The sequence below is a fragment of the Poromitra crassiceps genome (genome assembly GCF_964638095.1).
Source record: "Poromitra crassiceps genome assembly, chromosome: 2".
In the NCBI taxonomy this organism is placed as follows: Eukaryota; Metazoa; Chordata; class Actinopteri; order Beryciformes; family Melamphaidae; genus Poromitra; species Poromitra crassiceps.
The window spans coordinates 27405779-27420227 of NC_139624.1; positions in this window are offsets into that span (position 1 = coordinate 27405779).

The following is a 14449-nucleotide window of genomic DNA, read 5'->3' on the forward strand; positions in this document are numbered from 1 at the left end:
AACAACGAAGAGAGAAGCTCTCAGGGAATGAGTTTAGATGCTATATAGAGAGACAAAGTCAATGTCACCTCCTGGCCGCTTCAACATGCGTACCAGAGACCTTTCATCCGCCATTTATTTCCCCATATATTTTCACATTTCGTAAGATGCTTATAAAAACGATTCAGCTATATTTAGAAACAGGAGAGACTATAGAACAGTTCACTTTATATTACTTTTTATTCATAATTGTTTTTTATTTATTTATTTATTTTTCTTTCTTTTTTTTGGGTCAAAGTGAAATGTTCTCTGGTCTCTCCTGATTCTAAGCTGAAGCGTTTGGTTTGACTATGTAAAACTATCTTTATAAGCATGAAATATCTATGAGAAAATAAATGGCGGATGAAAGGTCTCTGGTATGCATGTTGAAGCAGGAAGTGACATTGACTTTGGCTCTCTATGAAGACTTGACTGGCTCAATCTCATGGCAGCCATTTTGAACCTAGGCCACACACAGGAAACCTGTAAGTAAAGTACATATAAAACTAGCATTAATGAAGACATAAGTGAGGAATTCAGATAGGCCTAACAATTAACTAATAATCTCAGGAACAACAACTACTACTACAGTGACTGCTTGAATTTAGCAGGGAATTTAGCTATCTTACTTGGATGGCTATACTAACTAGCTGCTATAGTGGGCCGAATATATTACGGTACCTTTATGAACCGTGGAGAATCTAAAATTATGAATGCTTGTCCGATTCACAATGTTTAAGTATGCTATCTTGGTCCACAACAGCAGCACAGAGCTCTTGAACTTGCTCTTGTGGGTAGTTTCCCACTCTGAGTGCAATTTAAGTTGAACATGGCTGCCATGGGAACAAGCTCCATGAATGGAGCAGCTATGAAAAGGTAGTAATGTGTGTTCAAGGCATACTACAGTATGTTTCCTCTTATGTGCCAAGTACGTTCTGAAAGGCAACAGCCTTCAAGAAAACCCTGTCATGCAAAGAGGCCCTGGTGGAGCGATAGCATGAACAGCACAAATTCCTATAGAATTGAATGGACACGGTTGATTCTGTCTCTGGATGGAAGTGTTAAGTCAAATGAACTTTAAAGTTTAATTACTTTTTTATTTTTTTTATTTTTTGAAGCAAACCACGATAGTGCATGACAAGATCTTTTTTCGTGTCATAACCCAGGAATCTGCAAGTTTTCACTCCAACCAATCACTACGTATCAGCTGATTTCATTGATCAACTCACACCATCAACATGAACCAGGCGGGAGGATCTAATCAATGAATTATGTTGATTTAGTAGTTTTGGTTGGAATGAAAACCTGCGGACACTTGGGTCATGATGACACATGATTGAAAACCGCTGGTCTATAGAAACTCAAAGGCAGAGTTCCCTGTGACTACAGGTCCCCAAGTCATCCAATATTATTAGTTAATTGTTCATGAAAAAAGACAACATGACTTTTTTTTTTTTGATAAATGGATCCTGGGCTTGAGTTGCCTCTGAGAAACTCAACCCTTGTCTCTCTTCTCTTTCCGACAGAAGCAAACCAGATCCACTAATACCACTTTCACACCAACAACCAGGGTTGGACAAGGTTCTGCCTGGTTCAGACTAGGCGCTCCGAGCGAGCCCTCCGCAGGCGACATGAGCTGAGTCGGGCAACACAGGTTAACCTGGGAATAACCCTGCTTGGACTCTTGGTGTGAAAGGGGTATAAGAAACACTTACGATGACCGTGCTTTGGTCCCTCTGTAGACTTAAGGTTATTAATCAAGACTCAGTTTCTGAGTTCGATTTTGTGATTTTAGTTTGATTTGATTTGACCTTGTTTTGAGTGTAAATATCCAATTGCTGTAACATCTATCTGTGAAGAAAAGGGGTCAGTTGAATGTGTTTTGCAATGTATAGTTATGATCCCATAAAGCCTTTGTGTATCACTGAAACCCTCATGCAATTACGTGTACGTGTGTAAACGGCAAACAACCTTTAGCATATTCAATCTACATCACATGGTATGTTACATCCTATACAAAGCAGATCATCTAAAAATCTTTGTAGTTGAATGGACAGGCTCATCAGGTTCACTTTATTTTGCTGCAAAGCATTTCAGAAATAAAGTGCATTGGCATTCAGACAAGGAAAACACCATTCTCATTCATATTGTTTCTCTTGAATAAAGAAGCTAAGGCCTATAACGGGGTGCATAGCCCTACACCTCTAGGCTTCACCTGTTTTCTCAAGTACAGTTGTGTGGGGAGAAAGCTACAGGAGCGAAATTGAAGGAAATTCACTGAGTTAGCTAACTCATTGAACTTGCCTTGCTACTCATTATCCAAAAATGAGTTTGTGATCAACCTGTAAGCACCCCACGATTGACTAGTAGATCATGATCGACTGGTTGGGCACCACTTCAACCTGTAAGCACCCCACGATTGACTAGTAGATCACGATCGACTGGTTGGGCACCACTTGCATCGATTATAGGGGAAAATAAAATGTCTTTAATATGAAAAGCTACTCCTGTGGAAATGTCATATCTATAAAAGGGAGCATGTGGGCAATGTTTATCTTTTTTCATTTTTGTCCCACTGATGATGTCATAGGAGGCATTGTGACATCACTGATGATGGCATCAGTGGTGTCATAAGTAACTGATGATGTCATCAGTGATGTCATAAGATGTGAAGTTGTGACATCAGTGATGTCATAAGAGATAAGAGACAATAACTTAATAGCATCACACTGATATCACCTCTACAATGCTTAATTACAGTCAAGAAGAAAAAAAGTGGGGGGGGGGGCTGGGTATAGATCCAAGTTTAAACGAAAGGTGTGTCTGCTTAAAGTAATACAGTCCAACTTCGCACCTAACCCTGCTCTAATAGAACCTTTTCCATAATGTCGAAGAATTTAAAAGCCGGGTGCAGCTGAACCATTTGGTTGGGCACGAGACAGCGAGCGCTCTCTCTCTCTGGTTCGCTAACGAGCACCAGCCTGACTTGTTGTAGGTAGGCTATAACTTGTTTTTCTGAATGGTGGAAAACGCGTGTAGAATAATATCTAGATAATGTGCTAAACTGCTTTGATGGACCTGTACTTCCGGGGGGGCATGCCCCCCCGGAAGAAAATTTTGTACAGTTTCAAGTAAAAATGGATCAAACTGGCGCACTTTGAGATCAAAATGAAGAGACTAGATCTATGAAGAACTACACACATCAATATCTTCTTTACCGTTCTGTGGTTTTACAGCAATGAAAAAATAATTGTTTCCTTGTATATACTAGGCATATATTCTGCATACAGGTTACTATATGGTAGAATTATGCTTGCATAAATAATACCGAAATCACTTCAGGGGAGTTTCAAGTAAAACTAAAGCCCACCCAAAAAAGGCCTAGAACCGCCCCTGTTGAGTAGTATACCGGTATCTGTAATTTTCCCCACCCGCCGTTGGTTGGACAAGCTGCTCGCCACACCCAGAGCAAAGCTGGAGCAAAGGCACCTACAACCTTACAAACAGCGGACAGCCGTGATCCCACCCACAGGAGGACGCACACCGCCACGAGGTTTCCTATTGGTCGGAATTGCGGTGTGCGTCATAGCGTAGTCACGTTTCTGCTACATGCTTACTCAAATAAGGTGAAAATCTGTAAAGATAGTTCAAACAAACGGTCTAAAATTAGAATAGGCTCTTGATTGAACCTGTTGTCAATTGGTAATGCCTGGATTGAACCTGTTGTCGATTGGTAATGCCTGGAAGCATGGTATGTATGTATGTGATGATGATGATGATGATTGGCACTTGTGCACAGACGTACAGACACTCCTGGAATTATAGATAGACTAGAATAGCCTTATAGCCTTAGACTGATGACATCACAATTGGCACTTGTGCGTTGTGCGCAGACATACAGACTTATAGGTAGTTATAGGTAGATAATAGCCTTTTAGCCTCAGACTGATGACATCACAATTGGCACTTGTGGGCAGACATACTGACACAGGCTACTGAACAGACACTGCTGGAATTATAGTATAGATATATTAGTAGGCTAGTAGTAGCAGTAGTATTTTATCATATTTATTTGAAAGTATAAATGCACAATACGAGGGATCAGCCGAGCAGCATTTTGGTAAACAAACCACGTCACTGGAAGGAAGGAGGAAAAATGGCATCGAACAGATGAGTCGGAGCGCGAAATTCAAATTGATGTAGATTCGAGAGGGCTGGAGAATAAGAGAAAGGACAGGTTGAGTGTATGTAGTGATTTTAGTCAGATGGTAAAGAAAGCGAAGACAGCTTAGTCTTATCCGGTGGGAATGAAAGCGTTGAAAAGGATTGATGGTGTTTTCAATGATCCACATGAGGTGGGGAAGTTTGTTGAAGAAAAGCTTGAACCAGTTAAGGCAGTTAGGATCAGTTGAAGTGGAATAGTAATCATAGATTGTAAGTCGAAGAGTCAGGGTTTAGAAGTGCTTGAGATAAGTAAGTATTGTGGATGTAGAGTGGAGTGTTTTCAACTTGGGACAGAACCGATGAAGAGTGACAGTAGGGTGCCATTTTGTGTTGACACTGAGAGTTGTTTGAAGAGCTGGAAGGTGCGTATGAAGCGAGAAGGATGACACGAGATACAGAGAAGCTATGAAGGAGGACAGCAAGTCCATTTGTTTGACGTTTCATGAAGAGGTTCCGGATCGAGTGTTTCTGGATTATGTACTGTATGTTACAGAGTAAGGTTGTATGAGAGGGCTCCTCTCACGTGCTTTAGGTGTCAAGAATATGGGCATGTGGCTGCAGTGTGTAGAGGGGTAAGAAATGTGGACGATGTTGTGGGAAAGAAGGATGTTGTAGGCAAGAATGTGAAGAGGAGATTGAAGTGCCTGCACTGCGAGGGAAGTCATCATGTAGGGTCAGCACAGTGTCCTAAAAGGATTAGGGAAGTGAAAATGATCAAGATCAGAGAAGAGAAAGTAATGTCTTATGCTGAGGCTGTCAAAAGTATGGATAGAAAGGTAGAGAGGGAAGTGGAACTGGACAAAACATAAATGTGGAGAAAAAAGGCTTTTTGGCGTTCATGGCGTTTGTGATTAATTGTGCTCTGGAGATGGATGGGAAATCTGAGAGAATTAAGATGGTGTTGGATGCGGCCAGAACGTTTTTAAACATTGAGGATGTATCAGGCAGTGGCGCCGGAACGAGTTTGCAATTAGGGGGACTAGAGATACGCGGATGAGCTTTTATGCCATCCTAATCCGCGTGTATGCATGAACCGTCCGCCTGCCATAAATCCACGCAAATTATTTCATACTATTTATAGATCCACGCCCGCCATGCACCCGACGCTATACACGCTATAAAAGGAGCGAACTTACGGTGGTTTCTGCTGCCGTTGGTGCGATCGCTGCAGTCCAAGACTCCAAATAAACTTCCATGCTGTATTATGTCCAGTCCACCACTTGCCCTCATGTAGTTTACTCGGCTAACGCTATAGATTTAAGTTTAGTTTACTTGATTGCCTCATTGTATGGGAAAATACGAACGGTCTTCTCTTCAAACACGTCTTCAGCGGAGACTCCTTTTTGAGGGTGACATCATTGACCATATATGGACGAAAAGTGGAGCCTAGCGACCTAGCACATGGCTATTGTTTTGTTTACGGCCGTGGGTCCTTTGGGGGATCTACAATAGGCGACTAAGAATGTGCCTGACGAAAAATGTAGCTTAAAATACGTTCATAGACTACTAGAGAACGTAATTAGTATTATTTTTCCTCATTAATAATGATACATCGTTTCAACCGCCCGCAACCCATCCGCTATTAAGCAGAATGTTTATTTTTTTTTAACGTTTGGATGATTTTTTGCCATATTTAGAGGAATATCTAATTTTAAATTAACATTAGGATTATACTGTAGTGATGTCATTATTCAGTATTTTCTGCTTTTCTCACTCACTTGGTGACCTGCTCTCCCTTTAGGTCGTTTTACAATTACACTACAACAGACAGCAACACAGGCAGAAACACTGAACTTATTATTATTATTATAATTATAATAATAATAATAATTATTATTATTATCACTTTGAAACAGTGCAAAACTTGTCATCTCAACACAAAAGTAAAATAAAACTAACCGTATACTATATACCATTATAGCAGCAGCCAATGACAACACATTCAAGCCATCCTAAAGTGCATTAGTGAGTGCAGTACAGAGTCCGGGTCTGTCTGTCTCTCAGGTGTAATAATCCCACAACGATCACGGCTTTAACAAGCATCACAGGCTGTGTAAACAGTGTAAAGTGGGCTCTTTGTAACTTGATCCCCAGAAGTTGCCAAAAGCGAAAGCCGAGCAGAGAGTGGGAGCGGGTGGGGGCGGGGGGGGAGTGCTCTCGTGCACTGGCTGCAGATTCTCCTCTTTTTTCCCCCACTCTCTCTCATATTCAGGGGGACAAAATATCCCCTTGTCCCCCCGCTTCCGTCGCCCGTGGTATCAGGACAGGAGTTGACTGATACCCTGAAGGAGGCGTGTAAATCGGCATACTCAAATGGATCTGGGTTCACAGAATGACTACTCGGTGAATGGGAGCAATCTGGGATGGGCACTAGTTAAATGGACAATGTAGAAGTTTAAGTTGTAAAGCTGTTAATACAGTAGGTGGCGGTAATGCACCTCTAAGCTGGTTGCCAACCGCCAGTCAAATCCAAAGAAGAAGAAGAAGAAGAAGAAGAACCTCGTCACTGGGGGAAAACAGCAATGGAACCCTATGGAGTCAGCCTTGAGTGCTCACTCTAGCCCCGGCTGTTCGGTTTACATTTTAAAAACTGCGACAGTTCACACAACTTTACCACGACATGCATATAGCTACATCAAACTCTTGAGCTACTTCTGCTCTCACTCAGAATGTCAAAATATAAGCGATGTCATGTATAGTTTTTGAGATATTAACATTTGTTTGGCACAACTCATAACCTACTGCTTATTTCGAATCGTGATTGGTCTGTATCTGGCATATGGGTTTTGTGGTGCTGAAGTTCCAATAACAAGATGTCTGTGTAATGCTTTTTTTTCTGCTTTGTTTTATTAGCCTATTATATTGTCATGTTCTGTAGGCCTAATGGTTTGGCATTTGTCTTCATTCAGGCCTTTGAAAATGTATGGTGGAAATTATTTTTAGTCTGTTTTTATGTGAGTTGCATTCAAATTTTACACAGTATAGCTCTGTATGTAAAACCTATGTCATAGCTCAAGTCAAGCTATGGTATAAAGTAACTTATTGTTTAGTAGTCTATAATTGTCTATAATTGTCTTACATGTGTCTGTATGCATGTTCTTGAGCCTGTCTCATTACATTACATTACATTACGTCCAGTGTTGGGCAAGTTACTGTCAAAATGTAATATACTACATATTACTTGTTACTGTCATTTGAAAGTAATAAGTTACTTTACAATATTACTGTCTGTGTAGAGTAACTCATTACTTATTACACTACTTTTGCATTACTTTTACCAAAACAACAGCAGCAGCAGAATGACATGGCTGCCAGTTCGAAAAGAAGTAAAACTACGCCCGCACTGTGTTGATTCAGAGCCTATATTTCTAATGTTAAATCTATGATCTAAATAGGCCTACGGATTCTGGAAATTTAGACTTCTACTCGCAAAAAACACATGCAGGTTTTATTGAGCAAACCTATATTAATCTGCTGTAGGCACTAGGCAGAAACGGCAGCAGAATTCAAATGACTGATGTGAATAACAGACTCATATCCAACGCAGACTTTGATTCTGACATGCAGTAAAGCTCCGTAAATTAATACACTTTGATGTGGCTTTCAATGAATGAGGGAATAGGTGTGTCTGACGCTGTAAAATCCAGAGCTGTCCATATTGCATTGTGATTGGCTAGTTGTTACAAACCACGCCTCTATCATGGGCACAAGCTCCTGTTCCCAAGCATTTAGGTGCACGAGCTCAGAGCTGATAAGGAAATCCTGGATTAACAGACCCAGCTGATAACCAGCGTCGTGGTACCGAATAGCTCAATTGCTTTGATCTGGTTAAGCCAAACCAGATCAAGGGACAGATCCTGGATCTGTTTATCCTCCATTCGTGGTATGGGCCTCTGGGCACAATAAAGGACCACTGATTAAGTGAAGCTCAGTTTGGCCTAGCTGCTGCTACTGCGCAGGCTGGTTTGGGCCTTTCGCATCCCATTCCCTGGTGCTTGTCCACTAGCAGATGCATTATTTTGAAGTGTCAGTTTTGTTATAGTTAATTATTTCCTTTGTGTATTGATTTAATAAGTATTTGATTTGACTTGGATTGATTAGATTACTTTGTTAGTTAAAGCTGTTGTTTTCCTTTGTTTAATTGAACCATTTGTTAATATCTTGTTTGTGTTCTAGGCAAAAGCATCTGCCATCAACACCTTCAATCACAAGAGATTTGAATTTCAATAAAACCATTGAAACAGTTCCTCTGTCAGTCCTCCTCACTCTGGCCCGTGTCCCACTTGCTGAGGCTAAAATAGTAACCCACAGCTAGGCAGTTTTCACAGGTAGCTTACAAAGCTTTCATAGCTTCCCCAACACTGATCAAATATTTTTTAAGCTGGAAATGAGGACCGTGGTGTAAAAAACCGAAATTCTCCTTTAATAGCGTCATGGTACGGCTAAACTAGGGTTAAACCTGAAGTTACCTCGCTAAACCAGTAATCCTGTTTCGTGGTACAGGGCTCTGGTTAGCCATAGAGCATAATGGTGATCTATCTTGGTAAGAAGTTAACTAGCTTCGTGGTACGGCAAACCTAGGTTTCAACCTGAAGTTACCTCGCTAAGCCACTAATCTTGCTTCGTGATACAGGCCTCTGGTGTTAGTAATGATGGGTCTTCCCAGCATGCTGTCTTTTGTACTTTGTCAAGCATCTTTCTAGGCTCTAAAAGTGTATTTTCCTGTAATAAAGAGTAGCCTACAATAACAGCAACAAAAACAATAGTAGACCTAATAACAAAGCTAATAATATTGGACCCAATAACAACAATAAACAACAACAACAATATGCTTTAACAATCAAAGTAAAATATGTTAAAACATGTAAAAACAAGAAGCATCAAAAGATAATAGAAGGTAAAAGCAATATCCTGTTAAAGAAAAGTAAAACATCACACAAAAGCAAATCTTAAAAAAATAGAGATTTAAAAGATAGCTCATAACAATTCTTTGTTGTTTAGAGTGACAAAGGAAGCACAATCACTTGTTCTTTTGGGAAAATATGACTTATACTAATAATCTCTCATCTTGGCTGCAAAACCATGATCATTTTGCTGTTACCAGGCAACCAAGGCTTAAGTGAGGACAGGCTTCAGAGGACTACAGTGCATGTACAGCCGACAGCTGCCCGCCCACCACTCTCACCTGAGTTAGTCAGTGAGATCTGCTGCATTGCATCAAGAGCTCATGGCAGACTGCTGATGAGTCAGTTAATGTCCTCTTTACTATGTGGAAAAACATCTTTTCTGCAGAGACATCTGGTTGAACACACAATTAATGGAGACAACTGCCAGTTCCTGACTGAAAATGCTATAATCTAGGGGATTATGAGAATTTAGAGAAAATCGTAGCTGAAATTCATCATTCGATCTCTTTTTCTCTCCAAATTTCCCCCTGCTGCCCCAGTCGCTGCTCCACGCCCTCTGCTGATCTTGGGGAGAGCCGTAGACTAGCACCATGCTTCCTCCGACACATGCGCAGTTGACAGCCGCTCATTTTCACCTGATAGCGGGGGGCTTCACCAGCAGGACGTAGCACGTGGGAGGATCACTCTATTCCCACCAGTTCCCTTCCGCCCCAACAGGCACCCCAACCGACCAGAGGCGGCGCTAGTGTAGCGACCAGGACACATACCCTCAATCCGGCTTCCCACCCGCAGACACAGCCAATCGTGCCTGTATGGACGTCTGGCCAAAACGGAGGTCCCACGGCTGCACGAACCTGCGACCCTCGTGTTGGTATGCAGGGAATCGATACACACCCGGACGCCCATCAATCGATATCTCTGAAACAGCGGTTGTCAAAAGTAAGTTCTGGGTCCCTTGGGGGTCCGTGAGGGGGTTTCAGGCAGTCCCCAGGAACTTTTATTTATATTACTATAATTGAATTAAAGCAGCTACGAGCAACTTTTTCGATTGTTATTAAACAGTATAAATTTAATATCAATGCATCACATCTTACCTCTAATAGTCGACGAGACCAAAGCTGTGTGTATCGGAGAGTGCTCTCTTGGATGATTATTAAGTCTGTGTCTGTCTAAACTCGCGTCAACAGGGGGCTCTCTCTCTCTCCTTACCGCCGGCCCGGCTACCCGGAAGTGAAACGCGGAAGTGAAACCCGGAAGTGAAACGCAACTGCCTGCCTACCCCGTTCGCGCTGCCTAGCAACGCAGCATAAACAATGTGAACGCCGCGCAGACTCTCGCGAACATCTCTCGTTATATTCTAACAGGTTTTTTGGAAGTTATTTTGTGGTTATGGCCGAAGTGGCTGCTGCAAACCGTTTCATTTCACTTCCTGATCTTCCCTGGCCACAGACAGACTACACTGGCCGATTCACTCGGGGTTCAAGCGAGACTACTCTGCGTTGGTCTCGTCGACTATTAGAGGTAAGATGTGATGCATTGATATTACATTTATACTGTTTAATAACAATCGAAAAAGTTGCTCGTAGCTGCTTTAAATGATCCCACTTAGAGGATAAGAATTGAATGATCATTCTTAGACGTTTCACCCTCACCACCCATTATCTCCTCACATACTGGGGATTTATACAGTTAAATCCTGAATCCATACAACAGCAATCTTCCCATATGGGTAATTGGGGCAATATCTTACCAAATGAGGTCAATGGTGACATGGAAAACATTTGAGAACAGCTGTTCCACACGTTAGGTGGTCCGGTCTGGTATCATTCATCATTTGTAAATGAAAAACCACAAAGTTAAAACCTGATTTGTTGCCATTCCCCCTGTCAATCACTTTGAGGTGTGCCATTTCTCACATCTCAATTTACTGTATAATCACTTTGAGGTGTGTCATTTCTCACATCTCAATTCATTTCAGTGTAGTACGTTTTTACCATGGATACTGCAGTGTCATGCAAAGAAAATGAAAATCTGGCATGGGAGGCTGTGGACAGATGGTTGTTCCAACTCAGACGTACAAGGAGAAGCCCCAGCAGAAGGATGAATCACCGTTCCACCAACTGTTCCTCTCCGCATGTCCCCAGAATTCCACTCACTCACGCTTTGTATTTAGAACCTGACAAAAACACTGTTAGGGAAAATAAGAAGCTCAGCATAGTGATGAGCAGGAGTGTAGGTCTACAGTATATTGCTGAACCTCTGACACTGGACATCAGAGTTCCATGTCTGATCTAAAAAAAAAACTCCCAAGCTGTGTGCTTCAGACATTAAAATATTTATGGGGATCTGGCATTAAAGGAGAATTCAGATGTTTTACAACTCAAGACTTGCAGGGCAGAGTTGAGCGGTCGATCTGTAGCCTATCAGCATGTAAACACAGCTGATATTTATCTAATTTCGAGATTATGGACAATGCATTTGAATTCAATGGCCGCCATATTTGTTTGAGCTGGAATAAGGCTGAGAGTCGCTGCAGCAAGGTAAATACATTGTTAATGTTCTCATTGTCTCTGTAAAAGACTGTATGGTTGATGGTAATGTGACTGTTTCAAAATATGTTTATGGAAAAGTGTGGATCAGAGAGCCTCTGACTGGTGTGCACATTAAACACAATGAGGATCAAGGGCCGCTTAACCATTTATTTTTGCCAGAAAGGTTGGATAGTTTACAATGGATGGGATGAAGGATAGATGGTATGAGGGATGGATTTTTCTGAACAACAAACAAAAGATTAAATACTCTGTTGTGCTTCCCACTGTAACTATAACAGAAATTAACAATAAACAAAGATATGAGCTTACATTTTAATGCATCCACTAAGGTAAACTAAGTCTTCAAGCCTTCCACAGGATCCTATTTATAAGAGAAACAGGTAAGTACAAGATAACAAAAAAATGACATATTGCCCCTTTAAGCATAGACTTTTTTCTAGCTACTTACCGGAATACACTGCAAAGGTTTCTCACAAGTACGTGGCTCCAAACCTAAATCAGGATGTGTTCACAGGCAAGATGCCTGGGGTCCACACCACCGCTATGCCGACCACCCGCAATGCCGACAGCCCACAATGCCAACAGCCCAACACATTTCTCACTCTCAAATCGTCAAGCGTCCGACGTTAGGTTTAGGCATGGGGGGTGGGAGAGGTTAGGTTTATCCGTGGGGGCTGGGAGAGGTTAGCTCCAGCCGGTCCACCGACACGCTGCACGCCGCCTCGCTCAGCTGGTTCTGCTTGTGGGCTATCTGCATTGCGGGCTGTCGGCACTGCGCGCTGTCGGCACATAGACGCGGCACCGATTGTGGGCAGCTGGATGAGGTGCAAGAGGAACAGGTGAGGGAGTGGTGCATTATGATCAATTGAGTCCGGGAAACCAGCTTGGGATTTTTAACAGCCACCCCTTCAAATATAGAGTATTTGAATTCAATTGAATCCCAAGCTGGTTGATCAGGTGACAAAATTAGAAGGCCGCCCCGTGGAGGAATTGGGCGGCATGGGCTCTCAAGGGGCAGGGAAATTCAGGTGGACGGCCTGGGGCAGGGATGAATGGATGCTGCAGGTCTGGAGGGTGACCAGGTGGCATGGCTGAGAGTGGAAACAGCCCCGGTCCCCGATGAGACAGGCAGGACTCCTCGGGCGGCCGACCTGGTCGCTGATGCCAGCAGGACCCTTCAGGGGGCCGGCCTGGATTCTGGCGATAGCATTCAGGAGGCCGGCACCAAAGGCTGGGGTGTGTAGTGGCCAGGCGGCGAAGGTCTCTGGGCCGCACAGGAAGGCGGTGATGCACAGGAGGTCGATGACAAAGGATGGGCCCCACACGAAGTTGACGACGAGGGCTGGCCCGCCAGAAAGCAGGAACCCTGGAACGCTGGCCCTGGTGTACTGCAGGCTCACCAGCAGGAGGAGGAACACTAGGGTGCTGGTCCTGTAGTACTATGGGCTGACCAGCAGGAGGAGGAACCCTAAGGAGCTGGCCTGGCACTACTATAAGCTGACCAGCAGGGGGAGGAACAATAAGGAGCTGGCCCTGTAATATATTGGCTGACCAGCAGGAGGAGGAACACTAAAGTCAAAATTATGCTCGAGCGAAATCGCCAGCGCTGACTGCAACGAGGGGGTCGCGGCAGCTGGGCGTCCTATCGGCGTGCAGCTCCTCGAAAATGTGACTCCGCGGCGTCAACTCCTTGTTGTGAGGAATAAGGAAATGCCATTTCCTCATTTATCAATGCTTGTCCCTCATCTAGCAAAGCCTTCTGCCGGCTCACCGGAAGGAGTTTTGAAATGGAGGGACAATAAAATGTCCCCCCACCGACATGATTGCAAGTTCTTGGTAAACGACATGATAATGTTTTGGACGTGTACCGCAGCCAACGCGCCGAGTTACGTTCGAGTATGCACTAGTCTCTTAGAACAGACGAGTTGGCTTCCGCAATTTTCAAATGCTTCCGCCATACCGTCTGTACTTCGTGGGGGAGAATCATGCACCAACCGGAATGGGAAGCAGAAAGGCGGGTCTTCCGCTCATTAGTCCAATCAGAATCCAATATGCCGGCAGAAAGGCGGGTCTTCCACTCATTAGTCCAATCAGAATCCAATATGCCGCATTCGCGTGTCGTGATTGGTCGGATTCCGTAGAACTTCCTTCCAGTCTGAAGGTTTTTTTCCCAACTTCCTTGTGCGTGTTCTGGGGGTGTAACGTACAGACTGTATATAGCTGCATTCGCCGGATGTAGATGAGACAGTCTGTTTTAAGAGACTAAGTATGCACAGTCTCGCTGTCGCAGCTCGGCGGCGGCAAGGCTCCAAGTCGAGGTTGCGCAGAACCATGCCGGGCGCTTAAGGGGCTGGGCTGGCACTACTATACGGTTAAAAACCTGGACAGCCCGGGTTGAGTCGGGGTTGAGTGGTGCTAGTTTTTGTCCCTGCTTTGTCGGGGTTCCAGGGCTGTCGACCCAGTACCAGACGGTGATGTGAAAACACTGCAGAAGACTGATTGGTCAGGCAGAATCATGTTTACTGTGCCTGGATACTGTCAATGCTGCCGCTGCGGCTGGATACCAGTTTAGTGGGACTTACCTTCTCTTCTATTATTTCCATCAGTCTTTAGTGTTGCTGCCTTCAGCTCTGGTGAAATAAAATCGATCTCCTTGCTCAGCCTTAACATGACGGTGGTTTTCAATTGTTTTGAGAGAGAAAACTCCGCTGCTCGGGAAGCCCTTGTAGTTGTGTTACGTCGGCTCCG